The 13,199-nt window shown below is 44.0% G+C and overlaps 1 protein-coding gene and 1 long non-coding RNA gene across 3 annotated transcripts in view; one reads left to right on the top strand and one right to left on the bottom strand.

The window, feature by feature from the left end:
- The window catches only part of Cndp1 (carnosine dipeptidase 1), a 41,419-nt gene extending 36,146 nt beyond the window's left edge, over positions 1-5,273 (bottom strand). Inside the window, exons 1-2 of one of the 2 annotated variants that reach the window (XM_076912345.1) lie at positions 5,166-5,246; positions 2,612-2,687 (exon numbers count right to left, since the gene is read on the bottom strand). The gene's annotated coding sequence lies outside the window, so the exon portion shown is untranslated. Of the gene's footprint in view, positions 1-2,611; positions 2,688-5,165 lie in introns of both variants that reach the window. The other variant, XM_034518622.2, reaches the window with a different exon arrangement.
- Positions 3,432-8,085, top strand: LOC143434257 (uncharacterized). Its single transcript, XR_013103595.1, has 4 exons — positions 3,432-3,500; positions 3,670-3,767; positions 3,885-4,086; positions 4,352-8,085. It is a non-coding gene; the product is annotated as an uncharacterized LOC143434257 (long non-coding RNA).
- The last annotated feature ends 5,114 nt before the right edge of the window (positions 8,086-13,199 follow it).

Here is a 13,199-nt window from a genome sequence, read left to right as displayed (position 1 = left end):
TTTTAGTGGTAACTAAGGCAGCCAATGAGCTTGTCTTTAAGCCATGAAACTCAAGTCATTCCTGTAATACAATTTACCCCCTGGTTTATTTCCCATAAGCAGAGCCAGTTCTAAAAGAAAGGTAGGAGGGGCTTTACATGAGAAAGGTGGGGAGCACCAGGTGAAACCAAGCGGATGTGCATGGAAAAACCTCATAATGCCTAAATCCTGTGCAGATTGGTGGGGTTTCCTCCACAGATCCTACAATTGAAGTGTCCTAAAACACAAAGACAAGTTTCCCTGTTATAAGTAACACTGAGAGGCAGCCACAGCTGGGGAACATCCTCTGTTTCTAGTTTGTGTCTCTCAGCGAGTCTCTCACTCTGTACTCTGACTTACTCCTTCTCTCCCTCCCTGGTCTCTAAAGAGGTCCTGTGTAGAAGCCACCATCCCTCATCTTATCAGTCCTCTAATCTGCCATCCCCACCCTTAGGCCACTCCTGGGAATGACTCTACCCTGATGTCCTTGGATACTGTTAAGAAAAAACTTCCTCCTTGGCCTGGACATGATCCTAAGTCAAATTGACTGAGTTTGCACCTGGGTGGCACATTTAGAACCTGTCTAAACCAAAATAAAATAAAATAAAATAAAATAAAATAAAATAAAATAAAATAAAACATGGATCGACAAGGGTACCAAGATATTGCCACTGAGGACAAAGCAAACCCACAACACAGTGTTTCACATGAGTAGAGTGGCCAAGAATCAAAGTTGGATATCGAGCACTAGTGCAGGGATGGAGAAACTGGAACTTTTATATGCTGACTGATGGTAAAAACTGCTGGGCCAGAAAGATGGTTCAGTGCAGAAATGAGCTTCTCACCAAGGCTGACAACCTGAGTTCGAGTCCCTAGACCCACACAGTGGGAAAAAACAACCCATTCCCAATCCTCTCTCTCTCTCTCTCTCTCTCTCACACACACACACACACACACTGCACACACGTGTGCGCACCGACACTGTACTGCACATGTCCTGTACCCAGTAAATAAGTAAACATAAAAACAAATAGTATAATAATACAATCCTTTGAAAAAACAGTCTAGCCTGATGTAGTGGTATATGCTTTTGATCCCAGAACTTTCAGAAGCAGAGGCAGACAGAGGCAGAAGCAGATAAAACTTTGTGAGTTCGAGGCCAGCCTTGTCTATATAGCAAGTTCCAGGACAGCCAGAGCTACATTACAGAGTTTGTCTACAAACAAACTAACTAATTAACTAAAAAAGAGCAAAAGCAAAGCAGTCTGACTGTTCTGCACATAATTAAACATGTTTCTATATGACCCAACAATTCTACTCAGAGTCATATACTTAAGAGAAATGAAAATGTTACACACACACACACACACACACAACTTGAAAAAAATGGTTACACAGCAGTGTTATTTATAGTAGCCAAAAGGCAGAACCAGACCAAAAGTCCATCGTCAGATGACTGGATAAGCAAAGGCTGTGTATCCCTGTAATGAAATATTATTTGGCTGATGAAAATAATAAAGTATCTGGTCATAAAATGTTTTGGTGGGGTTGTGGATAGTTTCGTGGGTAAGCACGTGCCTTGACACTATAATGCTGAAGGAAAGAAGCCATAAAGGACTACTTATTGAATCCATCTTTAAGTAAAAGACCAGAATAGATCAATACATGGAGACAAAAGCCAGTGAGTAGTTACTAGGGTGAAGGAGGCAGTGATTGTCCATGAGGAAGTTTCCTTTCAGTGAGAACGTTCTAGAATGGACTGTGGTAATGGTGATTCAACACTGTTAATATACTAAAACAAAACAAACAAACAAACAAAACACAAATAGTTGAGTTGCATGCTTTACCTGGCTAAGTTGTAAGCTACATGCATTAATATACAGATGTAAGGTACCTGTCATTCATACCATTCACTTTGCTATTACTGAGCATGAGAAACGTTTGAGGGAGGTTGAGCCTTGCTTGTGGTAGAATCACTTCGGCCAGCAGGTGGCACTGCTGGCCTGTTTCTGTCTTCTGCCTCACTCCAGACACAGCTGGTTCAGCTACATCCTATTGCCAAGGGGCAAATGAACTGTGTGGTAAACAACCAGGGTAGTCTTCCACAAACTTAAAAAAAAAAAAAAAAAAAGAGGAGCTCGAATACCAAAGAGAGCCCACGTTGTCCATGTGAGACGTGTGAGACGGTAAGATGCTGATATCCCTCCCCCTCAGTTCTGAGGACTGACCAGGGCCCTGCACAAAGGCTATACTAACGAGCTTCATCTCCAATCTCAGACAGAAAGATTCTTGGCAAGCATTGTCTAGATCAACATTTGAATCTGTTTCTCATCCAGTGGCTACTAAGATGGTTTTAATTAAAATGTTTTTATTAATTCTTTGAGAATTTATGTAATTTATGTAATTTGATCATGCTTATTTCTAGTCCTCCCCCAACTCCTCCCAAATACACCTCACCTCCCTACCTCCCCCAATTATGTGTCCTTTTTTATTTTGTAAGTAACCCATCCAGTTAACTTCTGTTGTTCATATACTCCTAGGTATGGGGTCCTGTACTTGAGCACGGTAGACCTACCAGGGACAACACACTTACAGAAAAATGCCTCTCCTTTAGAAGCCAGCGGCTGCCCATATGCCTCAGGTAGGTGGAGGCTTAGGAATCCATTTCCCTCAAAAAAAAAAAAGTAGGGGAGGTTATTTTTAAAAAAAGAAAAGAGGATGGACATGGTGGTACACACCTTTAATCCCAGCACTTCAGAGGCAGGTGGATATCTGTGACTTTGAGGCCAACCTGGTATGTAGCACAAGTGCCAGGACATCCAGGGCTTCATAGTTAGACCCTATTTATAAATATAGAAGGAGGAAGAAGAGGAGGGGGAGGAGGAGGAGGAGAAAGAGGAGGAGAAAGAGGAAGAGAAGGAGGAGGAAGAGGAGGAAGAAGAGGAGAAGGAAGCGGAGGAGGAAGAGGAGGAGGAGGAGAAGGAAGAGGAGGAAGAAGAGGAGGAGGAGGAGAAGGAAGAGGAGGAGGAGAAGGAGGAGGAGGAGAAGGAAGAGGAGGAGGAAGAGGAGGAGGAGGAGAAGGAAGAGGAGGAAGAAGAGGAGGAGGAGGAGAAGGAAGAGGAGGAAGAAGAGGAGGAGGAGGAGAAGGAAGAGGAGGAGGAAGAGGAGGAGGAGGAGAAGGAAGAGGAGGAAGAAGAGGAGGAGGAGGAGAAGGAAGAGGAGGAGGAAGAGGAGGAGGAGGAGAAGGAAGAGGAGAAGGAAGAGGAGGAGGAAGAGGAGGAGGAGGAGAAGGAAGAGGAGGAGGAAAAGGAGGAGGAGGAGGAGGAGGAAGAGGAGGAGAAGGAAGAGGAGGAGGAGGAGAAGGAAGAGGAGGAGGAAAAGGAGGAGGAGGAGGAGGAGGAAGAGGAGGAGAAGGAAGAGGAGGAGGAGAGTTTGAGGGGAAAGACCACAGAAAGAGAAGGAAACAGCTCTCAAATCTTTAGGTACAAGAACTTAGATTTCACAGTTGTATGTAGCCACCAGGGACCAAGGTCTGTTGTTGGGGTTAACTAGAAGCTGTGGTCCTGAGAGTAAAGCAGATAAAGGAGCTTGCCGGTACACTCTTTACTTCCCTGCCCATTTTATGTCCCTCTCTTTCTCTTCTGCTTACAGAGTTGGACAGAGCCTGCTGCTGAGCATTTGGTCCAGGTCACCAAGGTAGACTTTGGGCAACGGGAGCCTGTCCTCCCCATCCAAGGATGAGATCCCAGGTGTGAGCCGTTGGCTCTCTCCTTTTGTTCCTTGACCTGTTTCTTTTGTGTGTGTGTGCGCGCACTATAGTCATGCTGGCCCTCAAACCATACTACTCTTGGCTTTTGTGTTTGCAGAAAGAAGAGCTGAGCAAAAGGAAGGAAGATTGGACATATGAGGGCTCTGGAGCAGAGGCCTGGTCTCGAGCTTGGATTCCTGCTTACTAGTGCTGGTTGCAGTGTGTGGGGGACAAAGGTTCCCAGTGTTTCCGTCTTAGCTTCAGATACTTTAAACTCCTCAGCTATACCCAGCCATGCTGCCTACCTTTCCTAAGGAACTGTAAGTTTCTATATCATCCAGTACTACAGTCTGATCAGTCAGTATGACCCAAAGCTGAAGTTGAGACCAAGTTTAGCCTAAACAAATTTTCACAAATTTCCACTTCCAAAAGGTGATGCTAACAAAAAGGCCCAGTTCAGAGAATTCTAACCAGGCTTCTTTAATGCTGAGTGGGGTCATAAGGCATGGATATTATTAGACAGATGCTGCTCAGACTTCCTGCCTGCTATGACATCATATATCCTTCCCCCTCTTCTTGCTCCAGGTTAGTCAACATGTTTGCTCAGCTGATCCTGAACCACTTTGACCAGAGCCTCCTTCATCAGTGACAATCCACTTGCAACACGAATAGCTGAGAGCAGAGAGCTGGAACTGAACCTTCTACCTCACTAGTTGTCCCTGACAATGAAGGATCTACAGAGATGGTAGCGCTGCTGTCTCTGCATTGATGCCTATTATCCTTTGCCTCCTCCCTCCATAAAACCATTCCCTTATTTCTTTTAATATAAACATAAAAGCTGGGCATGTAATGTTAGAATCCAAACCCAACTACTGCTCAAGGCCACAGAGCCTGCGGCAGCCCCACCCCTACAGAGACAGTCAGGTACCCATTGGTCTGGGAAGCCTGAGCTAACAGACCTCCAGGTGCCAGGATTTTTTACCTGGGGAAGTGAGTTTACATCAAAAGGCTGTTAGTGGCCATATATCCTGTTGCCCAGCTGGTTCCCTGCTACCTGCTAGGGAATCAGAAAACCTGGCTGCAGGCCATGGTGCAAAGTCTTCTCCCTTTCTCACGGAGCTGTAAGAATGGACCCCAACTCTGCTACAAAGGCTCAATTCTCCTCAGAGCCTTCACCTTCATCGGTCTGTGGTGCTGAGGCCAGAACTATACCCAGAGCCCCCACCACTGCTCTCTATCTGTTCATGGCATTAATAACTGTTTTCTAAGAAACTTTGCCCAACTATCCTGCTTAGTATCTCTCTTGAACCTGCACTTCAGACCCTGAGACCCTTCAGTTTCCCATTTGCCAGAGGTTGTCTGCAACAATACCAATTTAGGCACCAAAAAGTTTTCTTACCAAGTCTCCTGTCGTCCTAATGTTCCTGTGTGGTGAAGGCTGCTCTGTCCTGTTTCTGCTTCAGTGAATTTATTATGACAGGGAAAAATGTGTTTGATTAACCTGGTTTTTCACGGTGATTGGATTAAAACAAAATACAAAGGAAGAAAACCTGCAGAACAAGGTCCAAGGATCCCAGCAGAGAGGAGTGGCAGGGACCCAGGGGGCAGTTAAGGCGGGGCCTTCTTCAAGGAGTCGCCCTCCCTCAAGATGAAGGCAGCAGTTCTGAGGAGCAAGGCTCCCCTAGAAATGTATAGGCAGATATAATCAAACATCCCTACAAGCTGACAGTCCTGACCCAGGGTTTTGTGAGAACTTACACAAATGTTTAGACTCTGATCCTGAAAGGCCAGGCTCTAGAAAGACAACAGATGTATAAAACTTATTATTTAGCAAGGTAGTGAGACCTCTATACCCTCAGATATAGACACACGCATAACAGTCCATGAGATAATAGTAACCCATCTCTTACTGCTAAAAAGAGATCCCACCCTCTCAGCTCTCCTGGCATGACTCTTTCTCTTAGCCTTGCCTGTCTGCTGAACCACAGTGCATACACTTACCAAACTGCATATCCTCTCTATTTCTGACACCCCCGCTTCCCTTGGTAAGTCTGTCACTGTCATACATGAATGGCAAAGCCACAAGAACTAGGTTTCTGTATCATCATCTACTGTGGTCTCATCAGCCAGTTTGACATGAAAGCTTTGGCTGAGACCAAGTTTGACTTAGATTCATTCCCATTGCCCAAGGTAAGGCCCACACAATGATGACTGATGAATGATACTGACAAAGGAGACCCAGCTAGGAGAACCCTAAGTAACTTTCTAAGAATGAAGTGAAGCTATAATAAGTCAGAAATCACCAGACGCTGAGTGTGCTGCAGGGCCTGATGCTGAGTCCTGGGTCCCTCGTAGTTTTAGGTCAGCTGGCACAGGTAACTGAAGCAGGGGCAATTGTATCAACCATGCTCCAACAGTACTGGCAGGAGAGGAGACATCACCTGGCATTTGTGGCCACTGCTGTAGCATTGATTGTAACCACCACCTGTAGCTCTATTGGTGCCTTTTGAGTCTGAAAGCAGAAAAAGGTGTCTTTCGTGAGGTCTAACTCAAAGTTAGGAAGAACAAGGATTTTAAAATTCCTTCAATCTATATTACTCTAAAATCCTCAGGAGGTGGGGTTATTAGATGAGGGCAGTATCCCATATGCTTAAAGGGAGACTAGGGTTAATGCCATCAGTAATGGCTTGGTATGTTATGGCCTCCTCAAGCTCTGTATGTCTTTAACTTGCCAGTGCGACTTAACAGTAAGAATGTGTGATGATTTTCACCAATTGTATCAAGACCTTGGGGCAGTGACCCAAGATAGTCCACAGCCAACCACTCCACAGTTCCCAATCATGTTTTCCTCAGACTCCATACTGTCAAAGTTGTTACAGTATTGTTGGCCTAAAGATCCACTAGGGCTTTATCTTTGGCTGAGGATAGTCAGGATCTCTTCACCTTTCAGTGGGAGGATGAATTGGAAACAAGCAATACCAGCAGACTGATCTTATTTGGACATATTTTGGAATAGCTCTTTAAAACAGAGCTTCAGAGGAGCTCTGTGAGTTTGAGCCCTCCTAGTCTACACAGTGAGTTCTAGGCCAGCCTGGGCTGTAAGACTTTTTCCCAAACAAAATAAAGTGACATCAAGACCAGAGGAGGAGAGGCTCCTCCCAGTCAACCTGATTCAGTACATGGATGACCTCTTGCTGTCAGTGACATCCCAAGAGGAATGAACACAGGGATAACAGGACCTAAAGGTCTTCAAAGAAAATTTCAATTCATTGAAAATAAAGTCCCATATTTAAAACATGTAATTATCCAAGAAAATGAAGTTTGAGCCCTGAATGAACAGAGGAAATTACTAACTTGCAACTTTCTTCTACAAAAACATATTGGGGACTCCTTAGTAGGTTCTGGAAAGATGGCTTAGAGGTTAAGAGCACATGGGGCTCTTGCAGAGGACCTGGTTTTGGTTCTCAGCACACATCTGGTTTCATGTGCCCAGGACCACCCATATGTCCAGATATAGGGGATCCAATGCCCTCTTCTGATCTCTGCAGGTACTAAGCATACATGTGATTCAGGCAAAACCCTTAAGCACATAAAATAAGTCTTATTAAAAAGATAAAACAGATCTCAGAAAGATTTTGGACTAATTAAATACTGTAGACTATGATTGACACATGCCTTTAAAATCCAAGACCTTTATTTCAAACTCCTAGAAGAAGAACCATTCCTATTATATGGTGCCTTGAGAGGATGAATTTGCCTAGAGCTGAAAAAAAAATCTTATTTCAGCCCAGTACCAGAGCTACTCTACCCTCATAGAAACCCTTCCATCTGTTTGTAAATATAAACAAAGGAATGGCCTTTGGAATTTGTGATGGGTAATCTCTGTTTTCAACTTGACAAAAATCTGGAATGAACTACAGTTCAGAACTTATAAAGATCTTGTGAAAAGAAATTAAAAACCAAAAAATCTTAGGTTCAGGTGTAGGGGTACACTCCTTTAATCCTGGCACTCAGGAGACAAAGGCACGTAGATCTCTGAGTTCATAGTCAGTCTACAGAGGAAATTCTGGCCCGTTGGGAGCTAACGTTTAGCAGAAACCGGCTAGATTATCTTTGCAGCCATCTGGAACCATATACCCTGATGAGAGACCTGTTTTTCAAAAGCCTACAACAGCTGAAGCACACTCTGATAAATATATTGTTTATCCCACATAGCTTGTTTTGCTGTTTATTGACCCCAGCTGCATGGTGCACGTGGTAAAATGTCTTCACCTGTGTTCTCCTGCCTGTGCTTATAAACACCCAGGATTTCCTTGTAACAGAGAGAATAGGGGAAATAAAGGAGTAACCAGACTAGACTACACACTCTGGTTTGTCTCCATTCTTCTAATCTCTTGCCCCTCCATCTCCACTCTCTCTCTCTTGACCAGAGTACTTAGCCCCAAAGCGTGGGGCAGTGTGGACAGCAACATAGTAGCCCCAAAGCGTGGGGCAGTGCGGTCCCCAACATTAGTGGCTCCCAAAGTGTGGGGCCACCAAGTGTTGAGAGTGCAGTTCTTAACAATAGCCAAGCAGTTTCAAGACAAGCTTAGGCAGTCAATGACATCATTCAAAACAGAAAGTTGTGATGATGTAATAGAACAAGAAGGTTGTGTTCCAGCCACAGCAAGTAGAAGGACTGGGCAGCTTCGGCCAAGTAGCTCTAGAATTAGAGGCAAGAATAGAAGAGGTTACTGGGACAGTTGATGGTGGTGCTGTGCCTTGTTCACGAGCTCCAAAAGACCATCCAGGAGCCAACTCCAATGCAACCGTATTAGGGTCTCTTTATTACAGACTCGAGTTTGGGCCTACTCACCACCAGCCCTAATACAACAGGACAGTTTGGTGAATTAGCTTCAAACCTCATTGGAACAAGGTTTTACTGGAAATGGGAGCAAGTGAGGGGATGTCCAGCCTGGTAAGCATCTAGTAGAATGACTATTATAAGCCGACAGGTGGGTGCACTGAAGCAAGACCATGAACTATCACAAATGGTCTGAAAGTACATCTAAAACAATCAGACTTATCTTGATTGGCTATATCTAGGAAGCAGCTAGGGAGGAGTAACTCTTGGGTATGGGCCAAGGATAAGTCATGGGGTCCTTCCTGGTACTTGGGTGCAGCTTGGACTCAGCTGTGAGCCAAGTTCTCAGGCATTTTGTTTTGTTTTGTTTTGTTTTGTTTTTCTACGATGGAGTCCAGTCCCAAGGTGGAGTAGGTTTGGCCTCTCACTGGTTAGTGGGAGCTAAGAAATTGGGGTGATTAAGAAGAGGCCAGCATCATTGTGGTGAAACCATCTGGGCAGTGTTTTCTGAGAGCACAAAGAAGCTGTGTTCTAGAGATAGTCAAGGCTGTACCTCATGCTGTTAGCCAGACTTGGGAGTCACCCAAGTGGTATTAGTTTGAAGGCTTAAAGGGGTGATGGAGAACAGGTGAGCCTTAGCACCGTGGGAGGCCAGAGCAGAACACTGGTGAGGGTGCAGCATCAGTTGCAGTTGATGGCCCACAGCTGAAGGGGTCATGCAAAGAAGATGAGGCTTGGCACCATGAAGAGAGCCTATGAGAAGCTATTGGTGAAGCCAAGTTGCAGCAGAAAACCCCAGTGTAGTGGAGATGCCAGCATCATGGGATGACCACTAAGAACAGCAGCAGCAGTGGAGTAGAGTTAGTCAGAACCCAGAGTGCTATAGAAAGTAGACCTGGAGAAGTGAGGAAGAGCCCAAAATATCACGTGTGTATACCAGACATTGGAACAAGAAGCTGTAAAGTTGAAATTGCTTTAGAGTCTCTTCCTGGCTGCCTTTGGATCAGGATGTAGAACTCTTGACTCCTCCAGCCAAGTCTACCTGCATGCTTCCTTACATCTCATTATGATGATAATGGACGGAATCTCTGAAACTTTAAGCCAGGCCCTATTAAATATTGACCTTTGTACAAGTTGCCTCGGTTGTGGTGTCTCATGAAACCCTAACTAAGACAGAGTCTTAACTCACAGTCATAGGGCCAGTTCAAGGCTAGCCTGACCTACAGAATCAGTTATAGGACAGCCAAGGCTACATGGATAAGCCCTGTCTCAAAAACAAAAACAAACAAACAACAGAAAAAAATGTGCATAGAATACAGGTCTTATTAACAGGAACAAGACTTACTATATAAAGAATAATAAATAAAATGGGTGTGTGTGTCTGAAATTTTAGGTAGTTTAATGTTACCTAAAGAATTAGTGATGGGAAGCCATACATGATAGCCTACACCTTTAATCCCAGTAATTGGTAGGCAGAGACAGGCAGATCTCTGTGAGATCAGGTCAAGCCTGGTCTACATAGTTCCAGGACACCCAGGGATAGGTAGAAAAAAAATCCTGTCTCTAACAAGAAAGAAAGGAAGAAAGGAAGGCAGGAGAGAGAGAGAGAGAGAGAGAGAGAGAGAGAGAGAGAGAGAGAGAGAGAGAGAGAGAGAGAGAACAAGTAGAAGGAAGGAGGGAAGGAAGGAAGGAAGGAAGGAAGGAAGGAAGGAAGGAAGGAAGGTTGGCTGATTGATTTTGGTGATATATATATTCCAGGGCATCAATGGGGACATTCTCATGGAAATCTTAGACAAGGCAACAAAAGAAGCAGGTCTCCAGGCAAAGGCATCTATGTTCCATGTAGTTCCTGCTTTCTCCTCACCCAGTGTGTCTCTCTCACTTTTACCCCAAGTGATGAACAATTAGGAATCTAGGAATTTTAAATAGTCATCTAAGAGAGATGACTTCTGCCTTCAAGAACTACAATGACAGAAATCCTAAGTCAGCTCCACCAAGGGAGTCCCTGAGGTCCTTGGGATGTGTGTGACACTGTCCTAAAGCTTTACAGATGCATAGAGCTCTATACAGTAGCCAAACAAATTACAGAGTTGTCTTGTGTATACAAGGGTTAACAGACAAACCCTAAGGAGACAATGCATGGGAGGGGAAAACCCTGGGAAAGACCCTTTCAGAGCATCCAAACTGATTACACAGAGATGCTTAAGGCAGTCAGTATTTTTTAGATGTAGTTTACTTACAGTGAGCAATTAATTAATTAGACTGAAGCTAGCCAAGTGCTGCTGCTTCTAACGTTGGTAACGTGCTGTTAGAAATAGTCTAATTGAAAATAGATATTTGGATAACCAAAGCCATTTTACAGCTAAGATTCTCAGGGGACTCATGATGACCCTGAGAAGTCCCTGGGCCTATCACACCCTTGGTACTCTCCATCCTCAGGTGAAATGGAAGGGATGAATCAAGCTCTAAAGAATCAGTTATCCAAACATGTCCTGGAAACAGAGCTCCCCTGAACGCTGTCTTCCAATTGTCTGCCTAAGAATCAGAACAGCCCCATGGAAGGACCAGTTATTTGTTTATAAAATGTCCTACAGGCTGCTGTATTTAGGTCAACCTGTTGGCCTTCCTCCCTTGAATCGCAGACCATTTTCTGTGGAATTATGTGCTTGGTTTGTCTTCTGTTTTATTATTCTTTAGGCCACAGGGCAGGGGTGGGGGCCCAGATACCTCCTTTTAAGAGCCCATGATTGAGTTCTAATTAAATTTTAGAAAGAGGCCAAGCTTGAGTCACCTGGGAGTAACTGTATCAGATGCCTCTTACCAGTAAGACTGAGGTCCCAACTACCGAGAAAAAGTGGGACTCACTACACTTGTAGAAGTCACTCTCCTCAGACTCTGAGTGAGATGGCTGGCTGGCACAGTCATATCTAATGGGAACATCAAAAGTCATAAGACAGCCCAGTGGTTTGACAAAGATCCAGCAAAGCTGAGCTGAATGACGTAACCAGCATGTTGCTGTCTTCACTTTTGGTCTTGAGCTCCACAGGTTGCATTGGGAGCTTTTAATATGGTACAACTTGGGAATATTAGAGTGATGGGAAATTTCTTATGAATCATTTATGACTTCTCCCAAAAGGACTGCTTCTAGGCTTCCTCACAAAAGTCCCGAGCATATTACCCATCACAATTTTAGGGAGATATTCTTACCTGGCCCTACTTGAAAGTCTTCCTTACACCCTTGAGATCATGTCTTTTCCTTACACCCTTGAAGTTATGACTCAAATGAAAACACCAGAGATCTTATGAGGTTTTGACTCCAAGATACTCTTGGAATATCTACCCATGTACTTAGGAACAAGAGAATCTGAACAAAGTAAACTTAAAAAGGTAAGCAAGATAAGAGTTAGCAGGAGGTCAGATTATAATCCTCTTCCTACTGTATTCTCAGGTGACTGCATGGCATATAAGATCGGGGGCTGCATATGGCATGCTCCTCAAGGGAAATATATAGCAACAAAGTTAGATTGGCTGGGGTTATCTTTGCCCTATACAGGGGCTTATACTGATAGACAAAGAATAGTATGGAAAAATGATAAAAGAATGAAGCACTAAGATCTCCCCTTCTTTCTTAGAAAAGTTAGCTTGTGTGGGGCCACTGTGGTGTCGTTTGATCAAGGAGCAAAAGAATGCCAAGACTAGACACATAAATAAATTCTATAAAGACATGAAATATAAACATTCTGTTATGGCAGACATTGAATAATAGCTATTATATTATAATTGGCCTAAAGACTCTTCTTGGGCCTAATGACAATGAACACTCTGACCATTAAAAGTTGATAATGCACTGCTTGGGACATGGCAATCTGCCCAGGCTGTCCAGGAGATTGTTCTCCTGTCTAGTGCCCTTGAAAACACAAGATTCTTAAAAGCTGGATTTTGGGGTTGATGAGAAAAAATGATTGTGAAAGATAACTCTGTTCTGTCACTGTTCATCAATAACGACTAAACTTATGACTAAGAAAAAGTTAAAACACATGTCCTGGGACTAAAATAATTTGACGTATATTTTGGAACAACATGAATCTATCCCTGCCCACTGAATTCTGTATAAATAAAGAAGCATGCTGACTGCCAATCAGGCTGTAAGATCCCCTCAACCCCTCCTCCCCCGTGCCTGACTCACTCCTCCTGCACGGACTCCTTATCTCTTTCAACGTTCTTGCCCATTCCCAGGGCTGGCCCCCAGCAGAGGCCAGCCATCCCTGGTCCATCTGCCACCAAACTGACTCTAAATAGCTTCTAATATTGTTATGGCATCACCTCTAGATGACTAACTGTGTCTGGTTCATTAATAAGGCAGAGAACAGCTCCCTCTGATTGTTAGGTATGATGTCTGTCTTGTTCTTTCTTGTGAAAAATATACCATATTATGAAAACTATACCACAGAGGCCATTTCAAACAAAAAACAAGTACAGGTGTGCACACCACAGACCCTCCTATGTACCCATGCTGGATAGTTTTATGTCAGCTTGACATGAGGTAGAGAGGAGTAGTTTTGACACAAGATAAAGAGGGTGAAGCCTCAA

This window comes from Arvicanthis niloticus, chromosome 14 (assembly GCF_011762505.2).
Source record: "Arvicanthis niloticus isolate mArvNil1 chromosome 14, mArvNil1.pat.X, whole genome shotgun sequence".
Classification (NCBI taxonomy): Eukaryota; Metazoa; Chordata; class Mammalia; order Rodentia; family Muridae; genus Arvicanthis; species Arvicanthis niloticus.
This window is presented reverse-complemented; position numbering and strand designations above follow the sequence as displayed.